This window comes from Colobus angolensis, unplaced genomic scaffold, assembly GCF_000951035.1.
Source record: "Colobus angolensis palliatus isolate OR3802 unplaced genomic scaffold, Cang.pa_1.0 Scaffold45, whole genome shotgun sequence".
Lineage (NCBI taxonomy): Eukaryota > Metazoa > Chordata > Mammalia > Primates > Cercopithecidae > Colobus > Colobus angolensis.
The window spans coordinates 6,027,782-6,046,358 of record NW_012117932.1 but is presented as its reverse complement, the minus strand read 5'-3'; positions in this window follow the sequence as shown (position 1 = coordinate 6,046,358).

Below are 18,577 nucleotides of genomic sequence, written 5' to 3'. Positions count from 1 at the left end.
AAAGATGAAAAATAAAATTCCTTTGATGAATAAGATATGGTGTATGAAAATGGACTAACCCCTGCTATTACATTCTGTCATCAAAGTGGACTGGATGGTTCCACATGAACACAAAGATAGTTATCAGATCAGTAATAACAATAATTATAAGGATCTCAACTTGCTGAGCACTTACTAAGATCCAGGTGCTAGTCTAATAAATTTCAATATGTTAACTTAGTAACTTCTCTGAGAAGAGAGAGATGTTTTGAAATCAGACTTAGTGTGTGCAATTGCCTTCACAATGAAAATTTAGCTCTGCAAGTGTCCTCACTGGACCCTAAGAAACTTGGATAGAGCTGATATTAGGTAGGTTAAACATTTACTTTTCATTTTCTATCACATATAATACTCAATCATATCTTCGAGTCTGTCATTAGCACTCAACTTAGGAGTAAGTCTCATTACTGTTGACCAAAGTTATTTGAGAGGATGCAAATTGCTTGTTGTCGATTGGCACAATTTACCATTTTATGACATTACCATCGTGTGGAAGCTGTTTTGACTTTTGTGCATCTTATTAGGAGAGTGAAAGGGTGTGTTACACTAATCTTTTCCATTTCCCTGAGTCTGGACAATTGATCCAGAGTTATTTTATTTATTTGGTAGGAGCCATTGAAATGGTTGCACTTAATCTCATCCTGACTTGTGGATTAAATGTACTGGTAGAGTAGGTTCAAATGGAGATGGAATAATTCTGCTTCTTCCCTTCAATATCATGGTATTTGTGTTTTCTCCATTTGGTTACTTAAAACAGTCACATGGTCATATTATGTCGGTTATGAAAAGGAAGTATAATCATCTGTGATATTTAATCACTTCGCATTCTACATAGCATAGTCAGAAAGCCATTCTACTTGATTCTCATAAATAAACATTCCTTTTTTATGAGCAAGGATACTTTGTTTTGTCTAAGTGCCTACCACAGAGCTTGTTCAGTAACTGATAGGCTTAAAACCCAGGTCTCTTATCTCCCTGTCTAATGCTGTTTCTGGTGCAAGCTCCTGGCTGTAAACTAGAGGGAGATATCTTACATGCCAATTTTATTAGGATTATATTTTCAAAATTTAATTATGTAAGGAAAAGGAAAATTAACACTAATGAAAACCATGAAAATTCCATTAATGTACTAAATATTTTGAGTTTAAGTACCTACTATTGTACTCATTAATAAATATGCTTGCACAGTAGTTGAATTTTAAAAGTCAAAACTCTAGAGATGATGACCTTTCAGTTAGATGAATATTAGAACATTATTCCCCAGGTAATGTTTTAATGTTTTGTTTGTGCTTTTGTTCTATCTGGATAATGATGTGGTAATTCTTAGGACATTTAGCTTTTGTAAAAAGGAGTGAAGGTAATTAACCTCTGATTTCTTTGCTAAACTCTGTTAGCAGGCGGATTAGTCATTTGGCCTCTATTAGGCAAGATAATGTAATGGAAAGACATGGCTGGTTATCCTCTATGAATTCTAAATACAGTTACTGATATACTGGCTGACCCTATACACATTCTTTGGTTTCCAAGGTTCTTAGTTGCCCTGGCTTTCAAGTAACCCAATGTGTGGCCATTTAACCTATGTTGCTGAACTGTAGGATCAAATTCGTTTTTGATTTAAACAACTTCAGGAGACCCATTTAATAAATTTTTATTAAATCCTTTTTATGCCTAAAGTAGTATACTGAAGTGAGAATTGTTTACATGTGAGATAGCATGAAATATAAAACAAAGAATACAGGTTTCATTTTTCATATAGCCTTTTCAAAAAATGAATTAGCATTCCTATCTTTTAGAGTTAGCAAGTAAAGATTCTATTTAAACCCAGGAGCTAAAGACCCGAAATAGACAAATGATAGGTTTTTTACATTGCAAAGTAATTGATTCTCCTCCAAATTTGTTCCAGTGGTTTTTATTAGTTATAGAGTAAGGAACTTTCCAAAACAGTTTCATACCAAGAAGTAATACTTAAAAAAAAAAAAAAAAACACAATGCTGTTTTTATTGGCCCCAGAGTTATTTTTTTTTTTTTTCTCATGGTCAATTAGTAAATATTTCTAAGAGAAAAAATTTCAAGATATAGAAATAAGTGCTGACAACCGTAAAGCATAATTTAAAAATATCTAATAATGGCTAAAGTTTATTGAATACTTAATATTTTGAAAGTGCTGCAAGGTAACTCTTATAATTATTCTCATTATTTATATGAAGAAGTTAAAGTTTAGTGAGGTGTGCTGGGAATGGGACTCCAGCCGCATCTGACTCCAGTGTCTGACTCTTAGTCATTCCACTCTACTGGGTTACATAAGAACAATTAGATAAATATAAGAGATATGGCTTGGCTGTGTTCCCACCCAAATCTCGTCTTGAATTGTAATTCCCATAATTCCCACACATTGTGGGAGGGACCTACTGGGAAATAAGTGAATCACAGGGGCAAGTCTTTCTCATGCTATTCTTGTGGTAGTGAATAAGTCTCATGAGATCTCATGGTTTTGTAAGAAGTTTCTCCTTTCACATGGCTCTCATTCTCTCCTGTCTGCTGCCAAGTAAGATGCGTCTTTTGCCTTCTGCCATAATTGTGAGGCCTCCACAGCCACGTGGAACTGTGAGTCCTAAACCTCATTTTCTTTATAAATTACCCAGTCTCGAGTATGTCTTGATCAGCAGCATGAAAACAGACTAATACAATAAGCAAGTGCCTGGAACCTTAGAGTGGAAAGAGAGCCTATCAGTACGAAGAAATCAAGAAAGATTGTCTAAAAATAGTGATGTTTTAGTTGGGCTTTGAAGGATGAATAGGACTTGAACAAACGTGTTAGAGAAAGAGAGGAAGGTTAAATGTCAAAGGAGTAGGAAATGGGGGACTCCTTTGTCAGATTCTTAATCTGCTGGAACATGGAATTAACAGGAAGGAAAAGCAGGACAGAATGTTAGAAAGGAGGTGAGAAACACATCTTAAGTATGAAATAACAGAAAGCATAATTAGTGACACCCATCTAGAGACTTTTACTTTATTCCATAGAAGATTATTTTTGAAGATTTTGGGATAAATATAAGATTCATCAGTATTACCTGAGGACTGATTCTTTTGGAATATACTCCCTGTAGCTTTTATCAATTGGGCACCACTGTGCTTGTATTATACGATGTAAATGCACTGCACTGTTGAATGTTTATCAGATTGTTCATTTTTTATATCTATCTATTTGTCTATCTCTCATGCAGTCATCTCTGAAAACAATTGTAGGCCCACTCCAATAGATAGAAGAATGGCCATACAAAGTCAAACTTCTAAGCCCTGGGGAGCAAAAGCACAATAATTTTAACATGGGGAAGTCTTTTAAATCATCTCTGTGTCAACCATTTTCAATCATTAAGTATAAAATATATAGTGTTAACCACCTGGGAGATACTATGTATGATAAGCCAGTTGGAAATTAATGATTGGTTGGTTGGAAATAAATTAAATGAGTATTCTTGATTGTTGGCTAAAGCTCCTCGAATGTGAAAATAGGGTGTACCTCGTACTATAATACATCTGCTTTAATCAGGTCAATAGGGAGGGATGTCACATGTTTGTACCAGTGAGGAACTGAATTGGCAGCTGCGTCATTAAGCTGCCTTCTGGAACATATCTCAAGAGAGGCTGAGTCCTGATGCTGGAACAGTGGATCAAATGCCAAAGATGTATCTCATCAATGCTGTGTCTGAGTGAAGGAGATGAGGTTCGTTTATTAGTATACAAGCTGAGAGTTAAGATTCTGGGAAACATATTAATGATATGGCAAAGCCTGAATGGGGTGGACAAATAGGAAGTCATAGTTTGGTAAAGATTAAAAGGGAGTTTATGGTGAATATCTGCTAGAGTAGATTCTTTTCTCCATTACATCCCTTAAGTGCTGAGCTTGGTGTGCTTCTTGAGACTGGGAGCATGTGTAGAAGTAACCAACCTTCACATAGATCATCTTTAGTACAGGAGGAGAGGGAGTGATTTGTGAGAAGAAATCAAAGGAAAAATGTGTTAATATCTGACTCCCTTTCTTCTATGACTCTTTACCCTCCATTTTTATTTATTGGTAGACTTACGTTCCGCAATCAAGGGCAAATGCCCAGGACTCTCCTCTAGTCCTTGTTAAATTGGTAACTTCTTAAAGGTCATTGTAATTTTGAAGAGGTGGTGATTTTCTTATGTTTTAGTGGAAACTGTTAACAAGAATAATTTTCAAAAAGTAATGATACTCGTTTTATTTTCCAGTGAGTAATATTTGGGAAATCATCAAGAAGTGTGTGTTTGTGATATTATTCCTCAGTATTAAAATCCTTAAACTACAAGTCCTATTCATAGTCATGAGTATAATTTTACTTGACTTTTTCATCTGTCTAATTTGTTCTTTTCCTGGAAGGACATTTGTGTGTAAGAGGTACGACACATTAACAATAATATTTCACTTGCATTATTTAATTTCTCCATGAGATTGCATCTGAGTTTTGAACATGGGATTAATTCTTGACACATGTACTTTAAATATATAAGTAATGTATACTGGTTTATTCATTTTTCAAAATTGGCTTAGATTTTCTAATACAAAACATCTTTTTAAGGATCTCTTCTTTCATTTAAATATTCTTGTTAGATCTCAATGCCTTATATTAGAATCTATACTTAATTACCTATTTCAGTTGAGTGAGATTCAGTTATATTTTTGGAACATGGGCTCAGCAACTTAATTAACATATTTCTGGAATGCCTACTGGAGTGCTCCAATTATAGAAACTATTGAAGAAATACAACACTTTACCTCTGCCCTGAGAAAGGTTCAGTCTAGTAAGTTATAGTCTGTCAAAGGCATTGTTTCACAAATGAAAGTTGCTCCCGTCTAAGCTTAAATTGTGAGGCACAGATTTTGTGTGATACATTCAGGGATGATTGGTATGAGCTGGCATCATGTCCTTATCTTTTCATGTGATTCAAGAAAGAGGAAGAATTTGGGTGGGCCTTGAAAGATGTAGAATTGATATAGGGACAGTTTAAAGGGAAGTTCCCCGTCAGGTATCTAAGACACAGAAAGCCTGTCAAATTAGCTTCTGTAAGAAAATATTTATTAAAAGAGGGCAGTAGTATTCAGGAGAACCAAAGAAAATGAAGACACACTGGGTTTCCTTGGGAGTAGAGCTAAAAAGCCCTGAGGAACAAGGCAACTATTCCTGTCCCATCTCCTCTACTCTTCTTTTCTCCTCTCTTGTTCTGTCATCACCTGGTTCCTATTTCTGCTTTTAAATGTGTACAACCCGACTCTCTCTGCTAAATAATTAGTACACATAGCCCTTGGGGCTTCCAGAGTTTCCAATTCTATGTGATTTTCCAGCTCCAAGAACTACTAGTGATTGATTCAGTCTTGACTCTGTTAGTTAAATTATTAAGAGACAAGATCTGAGCTGTTTAGATCATGAGTAAAGGATCAACCCTTGGTCCTGTCAACTGTGGACACACAGCACAGGAAATCACATGCTGTGAACATGGATCAGCGGGGACTCACTCTTTATGGAGGGGAGTGGTGGGTGTGTAGTTGTCAAAGAGCTCCGAGGAGAGAGGATGTCAGCTGAGGAGGAACCCCAAGTTTATTCAATGCAGAGCTAAATAGTAAGAATGAATGAGGTTCATGAAATGGTGTTTATGGAATTGTGACACAACCAAGCTGTTAGGAGGAAAGATCAATTTAGGAAAGAGTCAGAAATAAAAACAGATAAAATGGGTTCAGATTAGGCAGTGAGTGAAAGTTCTCATGAGGGCAAGATACATACACTGATGGAGGACCTATTAGGTGCTTTCCAATTGTGTAGTGTGTACCTCCCCACCACCAATTCTTAAGCACTCTAAGAGCTTGATTTTGTTTGTTGATCTGGGTTTTAATGATAATTCAGTTTGTAGATTCATTGACGATAGATCTTGATATTTTGTCTCAAGGTATCAAACCTACTTACCAATAGGACTATCAAACCTACCTCAATTTGGGTGTTTATTCTGTTTTTTGACCATACTCTTCAGATGTTTAAGTTTAATTATACTGAATGATTTTGTCGTTAAAAAGTTATAACGTATTGCATTGGTCCTGTTAACATACGTTCTAACTTTTTAATTGAAAAGTGATAGAGTTACATGTTGAATGTAAATAACACAAAACTAAATGTGAAAAATAAAATGAAAAATGTGAAGACCTTTTTTCTTACCTCTTTCCTGGCTTCCCCATTCCACATCTCCCCCACTCAGTAGTCTTCCCTGTAGATAACCATAGTTTGTAGTATCTTTGTGGACTTTTTTCTAATATATATAATATAAATTTTATATACAATATTTCTAATATATGCTATATATTAGAAAAAAGATTGAAAAATGATATATATATTTTATAATATGTATATATAAACACGTAAACAAAAATAGATTTCATATCATTCTGTAATATTTATTTAATTTGGTCATACTCCAAAGTACATGCTCAGTAAAGGTTAAGTAATTATGCTATTATTAATGTAACAAACATTCTTAAACATAGTTTTCTGCGTGTATCATTATACGTATAAATGATGGATTCCAAATTGTAAAATTTGAAAATCAAAGGGTACATACTCTTTATTAATACAGTCAAGTTGTCTTCCAAAAAGGCTCTATGGATTTACACTGCCACCAACAGTGTATGAGATAAGCTATTTTCCACTCCCGCACCATTTTTATTAAGAATTTTTTTGGCATCTTTTCAAAGTGAATCATGACTATGTGTGTATTACTCAATAGTGTGGATTATGTATTTTATAAGAAAGTAATAATTTACATGTCACAATATAAGGACAATATAAGATTTTTTTTTGTAAGTGATTGAAGATTGTTAATTTAAAATTTCTAAGGAGTGTAAACTCTTCAATAAAACTTGTTTATCCTTTAAAAGGAAATGTTTATTATTCATCTCAGTGAGATCAAAATATACTCCATGTTTTCTCAAACAAACCAACCCATGGCCAATCACTAAAGTTCATTTTAGAGTTTTTATAAATACTTGACATTTTTAAGCAATGTATTTTCATGAGAAAATTAGCTCAGAATCTGGGAATCGTGAATTCAGAGGAATATGATTATGATAGTTCTTTTCTATTCAGAACTTGATTCTCTTCTTGAGTGGATGAGAATGGTAGTAAATGCTCTCTCCAGTTTGCAAAAGGCAGGGTGCATCACTGGTCATTTCTTACTCTCGTGTGCATGCAATTCTAGAGGGAGCATCATCCACAAATGTAGCCATTATGCCTGAACTCTGTGTGTGCAAGCGTGTATGTGTGTGTTTGAGAATGAGAAATGCATAACAGTGACCTCTGAGCCCCTGGAAATGCCGGGTTGTATGGCAGAGTCACAGACCTTTGAAGGTTTAATGTGTTGGGAAGTGAACAATTCTTTCTATTCAAACACTGGGTGGATTCAGAATTTATGAAGTCAGAAAGTTCTGCCAAAGTTGTACTCACACCAGATGACCTAATCTATAAGTAATCTAGATAACATTGTCAAGGAAATTCTACTGTAAGTGTACTTTGGATGGTTTTCGGTTAATATTTTAGTGCCCCGATGCACAATGCCAACTTCAAACACCTGAAAACCCAGGGCTCTGCTCTGTGTCCAATAAGTGCCTGGTAACTCTGTTAAATAAAATTAATTCCACCTCTACCAAGGATTAACAGAGAGAAACACAACCCATTAAGAATCACTGACCAAGGGCTCAGAATCATTCTTGAAATACACCCTGACTTTCTTACAAGACCGTTCTTTTAAGACTGAAGGCCAGTTGTTTTTCTGATATAGAAAGTTTCCTCTTGACGTTAGTTATCTTTGGTCTAAAACTATTTACATCCTAAATTAATGGATATTCCTTCTTAAGAAATGATAAAGACCACAGACTTGAGATAGGAGCACTAGGATTCCTATTACCTAAGGTTGCAGTAAAGATTGATCACTTCTATTTCCACTGAAATTCAAATAACCATTAATAACAGTATGGGGTATGTGAGATAAAGGGAGGAAGAACACAGAATTCAGTGATTTCTATGTGGATTCCACAAAGGGAGTTGTGCTTTTACATCATGGAAAAAGTAATCAGATTGAAAGCTCTTGAGATAGACGAGAACAGGTTATGGAACTGGAGTATATGCTAAAAGTAATTACTGAATATACTCAAAAATAATTTTGTAAGTTGCATAGCAGAGCCCAATGACATTAACAGCTGGTTGGTGCCTTGGCCGACATACTGCATTTGAAATAACACCATTATAGATGCCAAGCATTATTTAAGTTCATGATGGCTTTAGGTACCATTTGACACTTTCTATCATCAAGTATAATTCAGTGTTTTCAGTTTGTTTTCAAGCTCTTCTGAAAGGTTCTTCTCCTTGTATAATCTATAGAATTACCTTTTATATTGATATATCAAATAGAGGTGCATTATAAATTAAAACCATCTGTGTTTGCCAAATGTCTATATATCACAGTTATAAAATGTGAGTTTAAACTGATGAAGAGAAAAACAGTTTTTGCATATCTGTAAGCAATGAGCTTGATGTATGGATAGTCTTAAATATTAACTGGAAATAAGGATGTACTCTGTTTGAAGAAAACATTTAGTATGATAAATTCAACTCTCAAATCGTAATTTAATTGAAAGAATTTTATTCTATTGCTTCTTACTTACCAGGCTTTTGCACAGATACATCTTGAGCCTTGCCATAGTATGTACAGAGTAGTATGATGTTTAAAACTCATAGTGATGAGAGTGAAATAACATTGTTCCACTGCTTCTTCATTGTACTGTTGAAATCAAATCGACCTAGGAGGCTCTGATAGATCAAATAAAGCTTAGAAAATCATTTGCTTTAGAAAGAAGAACATAGCTTTGGTTTCAGGTTGGTTGGTCTCAGTTTTGAAAACCTAAATCTATTTATCACAAAGTAGACAACTGGCTTTTGGAGCTATATATTGTTGTGGTACACTGCTGAGCAAACAAAAGACAGAATATGTTTGGTTGTTTAATATATAATTGAATGCTAACAATAAAACTTCTATTCCTGTTGAAGCTCAAATTGGGTGAAAAGTATTAACAGGACCAACATTTTTGGATTAATTTAATTCAACGAATCCAAATACTGCTGTATGATCTTTGACTGTCATTCTGTAGCTTCATTCCTTATCAGCGTGCATTTATTAATATTTCACTGAAAAACACATTTGTAACTCTTAGGTGAAAACTACCAAATCAGTCGAAAGTGCTATGGTAAAGTAATAAAATTGCATCTAATAAAAGTTAGAAGAAAGAAGAGATCGCAATCATAGAGTGCTCAATTACAATTTAATTTCTGGATTTTCTTCCAAAATTATGTGGATCAAATTTATTTTTGTGAATTATGCATTAATTATTTGTTTGAAAAGTAAGAAATCCTCTAAAGAACTAGAAGAGAAGTGGTATTTTACTTTTTTCTTGTCAGTTTTTCTATTACTGTAGTTAAATTTGTCCATTTCCTTTTCTTTATTTCCAATCTAGTAGATATATTTAAACTACAAATTAACATATTACCCATACTTATATCTCATTGGGACAGTATTTTTTTCACTCCCTAACATGGTTAATGTTGAAATCACTGTATTTTCTCACTTCTTAACTATTTGTCACACCACGTGATTGTATTTCTTAACATTTACCTTTTTAGTGGTAAATTGTATTGGTATTTTACTGGTAAATTGTATTAACATTTACTTTTTTACTGGTAAACACACTGAAAACCATCATTGTGTGATTTATTGGATTTAAATGCTATGTCATCTCAAGATTTAAAGAAGAGAAAATGAGAATCTTTAAACTATATGTCATTTTTTTACTCTTTTTCAACTTTTCTTGTAGTATCTGCCTTCTCTTGTATAGCCATAATCCTGCATTTGTTTGCCCTTAGTTATGCCATTGAATAGATTCAGTACCCCTGCCAATCTTGAGCTATAGTTTTTTCATTCATCTCTGGGTAGCTCTAGTAATGTTTTTGTATTTTTAAAAATGTTGGTATGTTGCTTTTTTTTACCTCCATGCCATCTTGGCATAGTATAAAATTCTTAAGTTACATTTTTCATTTCTTTCCTTATGTGTGTTTGTGTTTTCTTATGAATTTTGGAAGCATTGTTCCACAGTCCTCTAGACAGTGGTATGTGGTCAGTGGCCAGCCTGGTCATGCGTTCCCCATATAAATAGTCTTTTAACCTGGCTCCCCAAATACTTTCTTCTTTAGTTGTACAGACAAGTAACTTTGTTAGATTATAAGTTAGTGTTGATCATTTCTGTGATTAGTTTTCCCAGAAAACCATGTCCCTTTACATCTGTAGAGTGAAATATTATTTTTATTGTCTTTATAGTGTCCTTGAAGTATATTGTTAAATGCTTTCAGGTTCTTTTTTCTTCTTTTTTTTTTTTTTTTTTTTTTCTTTGAGTCCAGTTGTTGCCTACTTACAACAATGTATCCAAAACAGAAATACTTATCTTTCCTAGCAAACTTGCTCCTTTCTATCTAAATTTATTAGACAGGATAAATATGTTGAACTAAGTGTTTACACCAACTACTGTCCAGATTCCTGATAATTGCAAGTCTAGGGAGGACCTTTTCTTTGGCTGAGTGGGGAATGAGAGACGAATTAAAGAAAATAAATAAGGGCTAATAAATACCCTATGTGATAAAGATGTAAATTGAAAATTCCAGAGTGTGTATGTTGCAGAGGTGAGAGGAAGAAAAAGAAGAGATGCAGACGTGAGGAAGGGATCAGGAAATTGTGTGATTGTTCGTGTGTGTATGTGCACCTGTATATGTGTGCTTATGTGTGTTCAGATGCATGTATTGATCTAGCTAACCTAGAGGTGGGCACCATGTGCAAACAGTGGTGGCATGAGACGGCCGAGTTACATTTCACTCATCTTTGGATTCCCTTTCCTCCATGTTGGAATCCTAGGAGCTTTCTTTGATGCCTCCCACTTCTTCACTTGCTTATTTTCTCACCTCCATTGCCCAGTGTTTAAAGCCTCCTCTTTCTATGGATTCTGCTTCTTTAATATCTCCTGAGTCTGGCCCTTCCTGTCCACCCCTCCTGCTTGTCTTCAGTTTCTGCCTTACTCAGGCCTTCATTACTTTCTCTTAGATTATTACTGTAGCTGTTTTATTTCCTCCTCCCCGTAATCCATTGTTGACACTATCATTATTACAATGATCTTGCCGAAATTCAAATGTGCCTTTCTCTTGATTAAATGTGCTTAGTGGCTGCCCCTTGTCTACACTAAGCAGAATAAAGGCTGAACTTTTTAGTGTAAGCTGACTCTAGGCTCTTTGTTGACCATCTCCCATGCACTCCCAGTGCCTCAGCTGTACACAGTTGTATGGGTTATTTTCCTTTATTTTGTTCATTCGTTTGGTCTTTGTACCTTTTCTTTTTTTATTTTTTTGAGATGGAGTCTTGCTCTGTGGCCCAGGCTGGAGTACAGTGGCTTGATCTCAGCTTACTGCAACCTCCGCCTCCTGGGTTCAAGTGATTCTCCTGCCTCAGCCTCCTGAGTAGCTGGGATTACAAGTGTGTACCACCACCCCTGACTGATTTTTTGTATTTTTAGTAGAGATGGGGTTTCACCATGTTTACCAGGCTGGTCTCAAACCCCTGACCTCAAGTGATACACCTGCCTCACCCTCCCAAAGTGCTGGGATTACAAGTGTGAGCAACTGCGCCTGGCCTGATCTGTACCTTTTCAAATGATGTTTTCCTCTGATTTGTTTCTTCAAGACTCAACTCCAGCAGCAGTAAGACTTGCTTTTCTGTTAGCCCATAAAGCTGTACCTCTTCCTCTACCACCAGGACTTCCAATCAGGAGTAGTGACACTCTTCTATTCCTCTTTACGTGCTGTGGGTATCTCCAGCACATGCTATTTTGAACTTACACATTTAGCACATATTTATTGAGTATTCACCATCATGTCATCACTCAACTGAATCCCTCACAAGGCCATATCCTTGCTGTACACTGCCCTGACTTCCATAGTGCCTGTAAGTGATAAACACAAGGTAAAGTCTTGTTGAATGAATGAAGTAGTAATAAAGAAACACTAGCATTTATTTGTATAATATGAATTCCTCAAGACATAAACCATGTATTGCATTTCTCTTCAATTACATCTATCTCCATCTTAGAACATTTTCTATGTATTAAGTACATTGAAATTACATGGCTTTTAAGAGTATATTTGGTACGCAGCTTGACTGCTGATAGAAGCATGTGCTGCAGTGTAATTTAAAGGAAGAGATGATTTTCTCTGGTGCCGAGAACAGCAACCTGATCTTAATATTCTATGTTTGGAGAGACACATTACTTTAGGTTAAGCATTAACACCTGGTACTTTGTACTTCTTTGTGGTTGGAAACCAAAACAGCAGCACCTTGATATGAATTAGGACATGAAGGTGCTGGGACAGAATTAAGTACCACAGCAAAAGGGCTTGCTGAAGGAAGGATCAAAAAGGAGGATGATATATTCAGAAAGCTGACTTTGCCTTTTTCACCATTTTGTCTCACACTAATCCCAAATATAAAATATTTACTCTGTGTGTGAAAACTTCATACATTTGTATTCTTCCTGCATTTTTATTCCTAATAGACTCAGATACATAAAGCTCAATTTTGATAGGCAATGATTAAAGATGCAATAATTAAAAACAGAAGTTATAAGGGTGACCCAGAAGCTTAAGGCAGTCGTAAATAGAGCAGGAGAGCAAATAACATTTGAAGTGAAGTAGGGTTTGAGTCATCTGATTCTTTGCAGGTTAAGAGGGTTATCTGTTGAAATCACAAATGCATGTGATGCAATCTGCTCTAACAAATACTTTATGGAAAGCAAACAAAATACAAGTTCTAAAACCAAGATTCTTGAAGGGAAGATTTCTCAATGCCATGCAGTCGCATAGGAGAGAAATGTACTTCTTTCTCTTCCATTGCTCTTCTCTCTCAGCGCTGTGCTAAGCCACATGTATTTGACTTCTTTACAAAGTCTGTTGTAATCATCTATTTATTTATTTATTTTTATTCATTTGTCTATATTTTGGCTAGACTGTGAACTCCTTGAGGATACTGGCAGACTTATGTACACTTATGTCTCAGACACCTGTAAATGTAATTAAGACAACACATTGTTGTCAAATGAATGAATACAACAACTACTCTTCTCTACTGGTCATGCTACTTCTGATGTCTCCTGAATCTTTTTGTTTTGTTATTGACTTTGATGGCACGCATCTGTGTGCATGCGTGCATGCCTGCACTATCTTTTTCTTGTTATGTTGTTAGTTTTAACTAAAGGACAGGAGAGGTATGTACTTCCCATCCTAGTGTTCAACACTAGGCCCACTATTGTGGAATGATATGTTATTGAAAATATAATTGGCTGGTTACTTCAGATGGAGGAGGAAGTGACAAATATTTCATTTGTATTTTTGTATTGTTTTACATGAATATCACAAACATATCTTATTTTTGAAAAAAAACCCACACATATGCATGCATATACAGTAGAATTTGGGAATGAAGAAGCAGAGTAGCGAAATGGAATAAAAGCTTTCACTTAGAGGCGCTTCTTCCTCTCTCTTCAGAACCGGTAGCAACTCAACCTGCCACATTCCTCTGCAGGAGAAGAGGATGCAAGTTCAGTCATTTGTCAGTTGTTGGTACCATTAAGTCCTAATCAAGATTAGGTAGATAATGTTTTTAAACAGACTGAGGACTAGAAGAAAAGTTGATGACAAGTGATTCCAGTTTAACAATGGACTTTGCCCAAGTGATCTCAGTCATTACTGTAGTTTTAACTACTCATATACTGCTGGTCCTCAAATCTCTATTTCCACCTTAACTTCTTTCATGAGCTTCAAACCCATATATTCAATGGATTAGTGAACATCTCCAACAGAATGTTCCACAGGAACTTTGCGTTCATGGTGTTATCATCTCTTTCCTACTTTTCCCTTGCCCTGATGTGGTTCTGTTTTTCTGTCTACACTTTCTAGCTCAGCTAAGATCTTTGGATTTTTCTTCTCTCTTGCTTCTCCCTCTCATCCAATTCTAAACATTCAGCAGGACCTGAATTTTTTGCTTCCTAAGTAGTTTTTCAAATTCACTCCTCACCTATAGTCTTATTACCTGTGTCCTAACACCTGAGTCTTTGCCTTTTTTCTCTCCCAGTCTAAAGCTCTAGCTTCGTAATTAGTTTTCCAGCCTTCAGTCTTGCTCCCTACTTCTCCTTCTGTAAGAGCAATCATGACAGCAGTGCGATCATAACCATGTCACACCATTCTCCAGGCTGCTCCAGCTGGATGCCCTTCCTGGCTGGCCCTTTGTCCGTAGTCCTGATGTGCTTTAGTTTTATCACGCAGATCACTTTTCTCCCTCCCCCCCCCCCCCTTTTTTTTTTTTTTTTTTACTAAGACTTTCTCCTTTCAACCTTTTCAGATTTATACTAGGTTTTATTACCTCTATGAATTTCTCCCTAAACACATTCACCAATCCCCCAGACACATTCACACATACTCATTCCCTTTCACTCTGGGCAAATTTCTGTCCTCTGTATTCCCCAAGAGCCTGGGCCCATCTGTCTGTCAAACACTGACTATAGCATTGAAGTGAGTCATTGTCTCTGCTCCACATTGTGTACCTGGCTGTTCAGTAGGTATTTTAATTTAGGTGCAGGAAGAATACAACAAGGTCCTTGAATTGATATTCTAATTGAAGGGCAAACAGATAATATTAAATTATTTAAATTTTTTAAAGAGAAATAAAAGTGGGGAACTAAGGCATTGGATAATGATTCTAGCTATTGATTACAATTATAACCCGAAGATAAGGTTTGGGAGCTCTTGTCAGCAGGAGACAAGGCAAGAGAACAAACATATATTGTTTGCCAGGTACAGGAATTTTCACTGAAATACACACACACTCACACTCATATGCATATATACACAAATATATATGCCCATATGTGCACACATGTTTATATTCATACACATACATATTACGGAACATACAGCTAGGAAAAGTTATTCCAACTGAAGAGTATATCTCAGATAAAAGGAGAGGCAGTTCTACTTCTGGCTCTTCCATCAGATGGTTTTGTGACCTTAGAGATCCGTCTTTGTTTATCTGAACATGTTTCCTTCCCTGATAAAAAGCGCTGCATATCCCTAATGCAGTGTAGGATACTGGTTAGTTGTGTTGGTTAAACTTGCCTGCAGTCTTTAACCTACTTTGCTCCACAGTTACTGCTCATCGATATTTGCCATAGAAAAATAGAGGGAATGGGAGAAATATTGCTTGCTCTACTCTCCTGTCTGTCTGTCCATCTATTCATCCAGCAACTCTTTTTATCTACATAGAGAGAACCATGAATTTTAATAATTTTTGTATTTCAATATTATATTGGGTGTTATTAATATTTACCTTATTTAAAGCCTTTAGTAGTATTATGCCATCTTTAAAATTAAAAAAAAATATAAATCTATAGTAGTCATGGTTTTTAGAGTCATGGTTTTAGAGAAACAGAACCAGTAGGATGTGTGTGTGTATGTGTCTGCATGTCTGTGTGTGTTATATATATATAACACACAGAGAGAGAGAGAGAGAGATTTAAAGAATTGGTTCATACGAATTTGGAGGCTGGCAAGTCTAAATCTGCATGGTCAAGGTAGGCAGCAGACTGGAGACCCAGGAATAGTTGATGTGAGTCTGAAGGCCATCTGCTGGCGGAATTCCTTCGCTCTTGGGATAGGTCCTTCTTTTCCTTAAGACCTTCTACTGATTCAGTGAGTGCGCCCACATTTTGGAGAGTAATCTGCTTTACTCAACGTCTAGTGATTTAAACTTTAATCTGAACTTAACAAAGCCTACCTTCACAGAAACATCCAGATGTTTTAAATAAAATATCTGCTTACAGTGGTCCAGCCAGGGTGACATTTCAAATTATCCATCACAATATATAAATCATAAAAATTCAATGCCATTGGCTAAAGTGGAAGATAAAATTGTGGCAGGTAGACAGTATAGATTTGTTAGAAATTTCTTAAAATTTTAGAACAAAATTTCGTCAAGATGCTGCCTTTGATTGACCATCCTTAAAACTTTTTAAATCGTATTTAAATTGTTTTTTTCCTCAGAATCATAAATATAGTCTAATGTGTTACACTTTGTTTTAAAGGTCATTAAAAATGTGTGCATTGCATATGTGTAAAATGTTTATACTTCTTTATACAAATGAAATGTTGATAAAACAAGATTCATTAAATTCTTGATTCATCAAGATTCATCAAATTTTGAAAATTGTTGAGAAAATATGTGGCCAACTAAAGTAGTAATTTCTTTAAAAATTTTTTTTTTTTTTTTTTTTTGGGCGGAGTCTCGCTCTGTCGCCCGGACTGGAGTGCAGTGGCCGGATCTCAGCTCACTGCAAGCTCCGCCTCCCGGGTTTACGCCATTCTCCTGCCTCAGCCTCCCGAGTAGCTGGGACTACAGGCGCCCGCCACCTCGCCCGGCTAGTTTTTGTATTTTTAGTAGAGACGGGGTTTCACCGTGTTAGCCAGGATGGTCTCGATCTCCTGACCTCGTGATCCGCCCGTCTCGGCCTCCCAAAGTGCTGGGATTACAGGCTTGAGCCACCGCGCCCGGCCTCTTTAAAAATTTTTAAGTTTCTTGAAGAAGCTGATTTATTATTTCTGAATGTGCCCTCTTTTCCTATGTGTATATTTTTTGGAATAATATTTGGTAGAACTGCCAAATTTTTAAAGAGTAACTTTATTCTTTATACTGAAAGAAGTAGATACATTGAATTCAGTTAGGAAGCTTTGCAATTTTTTTATTGTAAAAGAAAACTTACTGGGTAAGATGGAGTAAAAGCAACTCGGGATAAAATTAGGAAAGGGATCATAATGGATACATCTTTGAACTCTAAAAGCGATGAATCAAATCAAACTAGGATTTGACATTAGCTAGTTTATTTTTCAAATAATTCTGAAAACGATATGTGCACTAACTGTTCCGAAGTTATACTGTGCTAGTTCTTTTAATGCATCTATGTTGCTACTTTTGAATAACTATATTACATACTAGATGTAATTAGTGTTTAAAATTAGTTTCCTTGATGGTCTTGAAGTCAGTCCTTTATAATTTAGGTCAGCAAAGAAAATGCTAGTGTACTAAATTAGCACAGTTTTCACTGTTTTTATTCAGCAGCTGCAGGGTAAGAAAAGTACAAGATTTTTTTTTTTTTTTTTTTTTTTTGCCAATGACAGAGCTGTATCCTGGATTTTTACATGGAATTTACATATTATGAAATTAAAAATCAAAAGATCACTTTTTCTGTGAGATAACTTTGTAATTTGCTATGTGTAATTATTGTGTTCATTTGATTTATGGCTCAAAGATGAGAAACATTATTGATTTTTTGGAGATAGCCTCTAGATATGCTCTAGAAATGTTTCTTGCATTCTTAATGTCATTTCACTTTATCAAGTAGAAAGAGTTCAGTTTTGTAAAGGTAACCCACAGGTTCTCACTTATAGTGAGTTTTTTTTTAATGGAGGTTGGGAGGTAGAGCCAAATAAATTGATATATCTGTAGAAGTGTCTTCTATACCAGTGTTGCTAAGCATTTTTAAAATTTGTCTCCCCACTAAGGATTCTTTTCAGACTTTTGTTTTTCCTGAATATTCCCCAGTGACACTTTAATATCCCAGGTATACCGTATTCGGCTTATGTAGTCTGGCCTCGGAAGGCCACAGATCATGACAGTATCTAAGATTTTTCATTCCCTACAAGAAGTAATTCTTGTATTAACAGTGCATGACATGCTCTTTTTAGTTCTTAAGTTTTCCATCAGATTTAGAAATGAATGGGCTTTTAAATTAAAATAATCTAAATTATTTTTTCTCAGAACCCTAATTTTCTAAGAAAACTTCAATTCCCCAACTTCCCTTAATATGGTTCAAAATTTCCCATTCCAAATGGTTTGATTTAACATAGATTTATTTATGCCTAAAAACATTTTTAAAAGATTTTTAAAAGATTTTTCAGTATTTAGGACCCAGGTGAATTCTTTTGCAGGGTTTCAGGATGGTATAAATCCATTTTATGTTGAAATTTTGACCAATGGAATTCAGATTTATATCAGCTTTATTGCAGAATGTTGCCCCGACTATATCAGATGAAAATATATCAGTCATTTTGACAATACATATACAGCATGTCTATAAATCATTCACCAAAATTACTGTGACTTACTTCAACCTTAATGTAATTCCACTTGAAATCAGTGTATCTTGCTAAAGAGGTGAGACAAGACAAATTTACACTGATAACATTTTAAAAACTTATGAGTAATTGCATCATCATAGAAATACATCATCTATTTACATCACCACAGAAATACAGAGCCAGCTTTTGACTTAATACCTTAGGGA